Here is a 6,000-nt window from a genome sequence, read left to right on the forward strand (position 1 = left end):
TTTATGCCGACGATGGGATTGGAAAGTGCTAAGAGTTGAAAGGAAGTGGCCGTGGCCTTAATGAAGGTACAACCCCGGCATTTGCGTGGTGTGAAAATGGGAAACCACGAAAAACGATCTACAGGGCTGTCGAGAGTGGGGTTCGAACCCACTATCTCCCGGATGCAAGTTCACAGCTGCGCGACCCTAATCGCACAGCCACTTGCTCGGTACACGCAATGGTGATTAGTGATTACATCCCTCCATCTCGAGTTGGCGTCAGGAAGGGCATCCCGCCGTAAAATAGGGCAAAATCCACTTATGGAGCACACTCATATCCGCGACCCCACGGGTGTGGAGAAAGGGGAAGGAGAGAGGAAGAGTACGACGCTGGCCTTCTCAGTTCAAGATCACGGGCTCGATCCCAGCTTAGACCGGTGGTATTTGAAGGTTCACAATTCCGTCAGTCTCGTGAAGGAACAAAATTCAAGTACCTTGACATTTTAAAAAACGCAACAGCGTTGACTCTGTCGAATACATTTTTATAGTTCGTGTAACATACTTTGATACAGTTTGGAAATTTTAACACAAAGTTCAGAAATATTTCATCATTTTTCACACAAATCAATCAATCAATCAATCAATCAATCAATCAATCAATCAATCAATCAATCAATCAATCAATCAATCAATCAATCAATCAATCAATCAATCAATCAATCAATCAATCAATCAATCAATCAATCAATCAATCAATCAATCAATCAATCAATCAATCAATCAATCAGTTGGTAGTGGAAGGTAAAACCAATACTTTTAAGTGACTATCCTCTTTCCTTCTGAACTCAAGCTGGCGGGTTCGCTGATTACCTGCGAAGAATCAGCTAATGACTTTAAAATATTTAGGAAAGGCCATTCCCTACTACTTGAAAAAGTGGGAAGTATTGCGAAGTATAAACGATATCCTAATTAATGTATTCATTTGTATATCCATTGTCCACTACCGGCGCAGAAGCCTCCACACGGTGTGACCACTACCTTCCGTCTGGGGCAACTGATCTGATTTTCGCGGAGACCTAGCCACTTCCACCTTTCAGTAGTTTCCTGTTTCCGCGTGACCTTCAAGCTCATATCGGCCAAACATCAGACTCTTTTATTTTACTTACTTGATAATGATATAATGCAGTAGTTTATAAATATTCGCAATAATAGTAATATTATTGGAACAAAAAGGCATAAACTAGCTAGATTCAAGAAGTAAAGAAAGATTTAGAAATAAATAATATAAAAGGAAGGAGAAATCATGGACAGAGGGAGGGTAGTAAGTATGGAAGAATTCCAAGGAAGATTGAACATGAAACCTGGTGCGAAGTGGACCGGGGACAGAAACAGCATAGTGAAAGGATGAAAGAATATTGGAAGGAACGGATGAGAAAACAACAAAGTATGAAGAACTGAACTGAAATTGGCACGTGGTCCTTAGCAGGCCTCATCGGAAAGAAGAAGAAGAAGAAATATTATCCATCCTTATGCTCGTCAGGCACATTGCGCCCGAACACGATGTATATTTCTAATGTATTGTTTTGTTTCAGGATTTATACTTCAAAAAATCGACTTTCTTATGACGATATTTACGTAAACATACGTGATAAGTATAGTGTACGTATAGGGAAATTATTAAAATAATAATATAGTTTTCTTCAGCAAATGTTGTAAAAGATCTTTGCTTCTGATTTCTAAATTGTGCCTGTCGGGCTCAATACGCCCGTTAGCGTGGAAATGGAATTGCAGTTTGACATCAAGTGGTACGGATTGTCCTGGCGTAAATATTTGAGGATTACGGGAAAATCGTTCGCAGGTAGATAACGACCTAGGTGGTACGAAATGTTCTCAAAAATCATGTGGTACGGAAAGTCCGTAGTACGAAACGTGTGGACACAGCTCAGATACGGTAGTCTCGTGAAGGTGGATTTATCGGCACGTAACGGAACTCCTAAGGACAAAATGCCGGCACCTCGACTGATTCGAAAACCATAAAAATAGTCAGTGAGACATAATACCAATAAAAATACATTTATTAAAGTATCCAGGGATTATGACCGCTTATAAAAGAGCACATAAATGCAGTGGGTATGCCGAGCGTGTAACAACAAACAATTCGCTGGGCGGAACTGCGAGAGGTTACTCACCGGTCAGCACTGTACTCTCTCTCGTGTTATGACGGCTTGGCGGTCGCGCTCACTGAACTTTCACAGCACGATACACTCAACAGAAAGGCTGTAACCGCACTGAGCGAACAGCCAGCCAGTCGCGCGGGGAGACCCGAGCCATGGCCGCTAAAAATAGACAAGCTCCTGCTCTGCGTGCCCTCTCTTCGCATGATTAATAAGCTATTTATGATGAGGAAATTCCTCGTTATCCAATAGAACACGCCTAAGAATACAGCATCACAATATATAAGGATACATGCTCACTTTCAAGATGTTATCCCTCCAACTTACGCCGAAATTAATACACTTGACATATCCGAGCACAAACAGATGTTTTAAGGATGAAGTAGACTCGTCCACGCTCGATTAGCTAACCTCAGTCATATATTTTGTTAGACGTACAAAGGAAAAAAAATCTAATAATAAAAATAACAGTAGTGTTACTTGCTTTACGTCCCACTAACTACTTTTACGATTTTTGGAGACGCCGAGGTGCCGGAATTTAGTCCCGAAGGAGTTATTTTAAGTGCCAGTAAATTTACCGACACGAGACTGACGTATTTGAGCACCTTAAAATACCACCGGACTGAGCCAGAATCGAACCTGCCAAACTGCGGTCAGAAAGCCAGCGCCTCAACCGTCTGAGCCACTCAGCCCGGAAAAATACATATCTTGCAAGAACTGTAAGGGAATAGGGAACTGATGGTAGGGGTTTGGAAGTTTATGACCTAAAGAAGTACAAAATATGGAAGCAAATAAGCCCTAAAACTAGCTAAATATGACCTAAATATACCATAACATGATGTAAATATGGCCTAAAACAAGCTAAATGTGCAATCAAACGAGTTAAATATGACCTAAAACTAGCTAAATATGCACCAAACAAGCTAAATATGGCATAAACTAGCTAAATTACACTAAAATAGCTAAATGCACCCTAAAGTAGCTAAATATGCACTTAAACTAGGTAAGTGTGACCCAGAAACTAGCTAAACATTCCCTAAAACTAGCTAAATATGACATTGAAATTAGCTAAATACGACCTAAACTAGCTAAATACGCACGTAAACTAGCCAAGTATGCACTAAAACTAGCTCAATAAAAAACAAACAAACAAAACAAACCCCATGGCACTACAGCCCTTGAAGCGCCTTGGCCTACCAAGCGACCGCTGCTCAGCACGAAGGGCTGCAGATTACGAGGTGTTGTGTGGTCAGCACGACGAATCCTCTCGGCCGTTATTCTTGGATTTCTAGACCGGGGCCGCCATCTCACCGTCAGATAGCTCCTCAATTCTAATCACGTAGGCTGAGTGGACCTCGAACCAGCCCTCAGGTCCAGGTAAAAATCCCCGACCTGGCCAGGAATCGAACCCGGGGCCTCCGGGTAAGAGGCAGGAGCGCTACCCCTACACCACAGGGCCGGCAAAACTAGCTCAATATGACCTAAAATGAGCTAAATATGCCATAAAAGCTATCTAAATATGACCTTCTTCTTCTTCTTCTTCTTCTTAATCTGTTTATCCTCCAGGGTCGGCTTTTCCCTCGGACTCAGCGAGGCATCCCACCTCTACCACCTCGAGGGCAGTGTCCTGGAGTTTCAGACTTTTGGGTCGGGGGATACAACTGGGGAGAATGACCAGTACCTCGCCCAGGCCGCCTCACCTGCTATGCTGAACAGGGACCTTGTGGAGGGATGGGAAGATCGGATGGGAAAGGCAAGGAAGAGGGAAGGAAGCGGCCGTGGCCTTAAGTTAGGTACCATCCCGGCATTTGCCTGGATAATTGGAAAACCACGGAAAACCACTTCCAGGATGGCTGAGGTGGGGATTGAACCCACCTCTACTCAGTTGACCTCCCGAGGCTGAGTGGACCCCGTTCCAGCTCTCGTACCACTTTTCAAATTTCGTGGCAGAGCCGGGAATCGAACCCGGACCTCCGGGGGTGGCAGCTAATCACGCTAACCACTACAACACAGAGGCGGATTAAATATGACCTAAGAAGGTAAAATATGACTTAAGCATTTTAGGGATATGTAGCAATTATTAGAGTATTACTCACACTGAACGTGCCAAAAAGTGATAAGCGATAATACAGCGGACACGTTTAATCATGCTAACTGACAGAGCTACAGTACGTAAATTAAAACTTTATACATTCGTTCAGTATCATAGCCCTTAGAGGTAGTTCTCACTCTGTTTTACCAAAAAAAAAAAAAGGTATTAGCATGCTTTTTGGTATCTGTCGGCGTACGTTCGTGCGTCATCTGTTTCAAGGCATCATGTGTTCTAAACCTGCTACATATCCTTTCCAGGAAAAGAAAGAAAACTAAATCTACTCCAGTATTTTGAAATCCTGTGTTTGAAGATCGACGCAAACAACATGTAACTTGCTAAAAGCAACGCCACAATTTAAACAAAAATGCTTTAAAAAAACAAATATTATCTTATATCACTAAAATCAGCAAAATACGACCAAATATTACCTTATATCACCAAAATGAGCAAAATATGACCAAATATTACCTAATATAATTAAAATGAGTCCGCCTCTGTGGTGTAGTGGTTAGCGTGATTAGCTGCCACCCCCGGAGGTCCGGGTTCGATTCCCGGCTCTGCCACGAAATTTGAAAAGTGGTACGAGGGCTGGAACGGGGTCCACTCAGCCTCGGGAGGTCGACTGAGTAGAGGTGGGTTCGATTCCCACCTCAGCCATCCTGGAAGTGGTTTTCCGTGGTTTCCCACTTCTCCTCCAGGCGAATGCCGGGATGGTACCTAACTTAAGGCCACGGCCGCTTCCTTCCCTCTTCCTTGCCTATCCCTTCCAATCTTCCCATCCCTAAACAAGGCCCCTGTTCAGCATAGCAGGTGAGGCCGCCTGGGCGCGGTACTTGTCATACTCCCCAGTTGTATCCCCCGACCAAGAGTCTGAAGCTCCAGGACACTGCCCTTGAGGCGGTAGAGGTGGGGTCCCTCGCTAAGTCCGAGGGAAAAACCGAACCTGGAGGGTAAACAGATGATGATGATGATGATAATTAAAATGAACAAAATATGACCAAATATTATCTTATATCACTAAAATGAGAAAAATATGACCAAATATTATATCACTAAAATGAGCAAAATATGACCAAATATTATCTTATATCACTAAAATGAACAAAATATAAACAAATATTATCTTATATCGTCCGCCTCTGTGGTGTAGTGGTTAGCGTGATTAGCTGCCACCCCCGGAGGCCCGGGTTCGATTCCCGGCTCTGCCACGGAATTTGAAAAGTGGTACGAGGGCTGGAACGGGGTCCACTCAGCCTCGGGAGGTCAACTGAGTAGAGGTGGGTTCGATTCCCACCTCAGCCATCCTGGAAGTGGTTTTCCGTGGTTTCCCACTTCTCCTCCAGGCGAATGCCGGGATGGTTCCTAACTTAAGGCCACGGCCGCTTCCTTCCCTCTTCCTTGCCTATCCCTTCCAATATTTCCATCCCTTCACAAGGCCCCTGTTCAGCATAGCAGGTGAGGCCGCCTGGGCGAGGTACTGGTCATCCTCCCCAGTTGTATCCCCCGACCAAGAGTCTGAAGCTCCAGGACACTGCCCTTGAGGCGGTAGAGGTGGGATCCCTCGCTACGTCCGAGGGGAAAACCGAACCTGGAGGGTAAACAGATGATGATGATGATGATTATCTTATATCACTAAAATGTGCAAAATATGACCAAATATTATCTTATATCACTAAAGTGAGCAACATATGACCAAATATTACCTTATATCAATAAAATGAGCAAAATATGATCAAATATTATCTTATATCACTA

At 43.7% G+C, this 6,000-nt stretch overlaps 1 protein-coding gene across 1 annotated transcript in view; it reads right to left on the bottom strand.

Moving 5' to 3' along the window:
- LOC136884290 (ras-related and estrogen-regulated growth inhibitor) overlaps positions 1-2,266 on the bottom strand; it is a 400,921-nt gene extending 398,655 nt beyond the window's left edge. Inside the window, exon 1 of the mRNA XM_067156363.2 lies at positions 2,169-2,266. The gene's annotated coding sequence lies outside the window, so the exon portion shown is untranslated. The remainder of the gene's footprint in view (positions 1-2,168) is intronic.
- Between the last annotated feature and the right edge of the window lie 3,734 nt (positions 2,267-6,000).

Source organism: Anabrus simplex, chromosome 1, assembly GCF_040414725.1.
Source record: "Anabrus simplex isolate iqAnaSimp1 chromosome 1, ASM4041472v1, whole genome shotgun sequence".
Classification (NCBI taxonomy): Eukaryota; Metazoa; Arthropoda; class Insecta; order Orthoptera; family Tettigoniidae; genus Anabrus; species Anabrus simplex.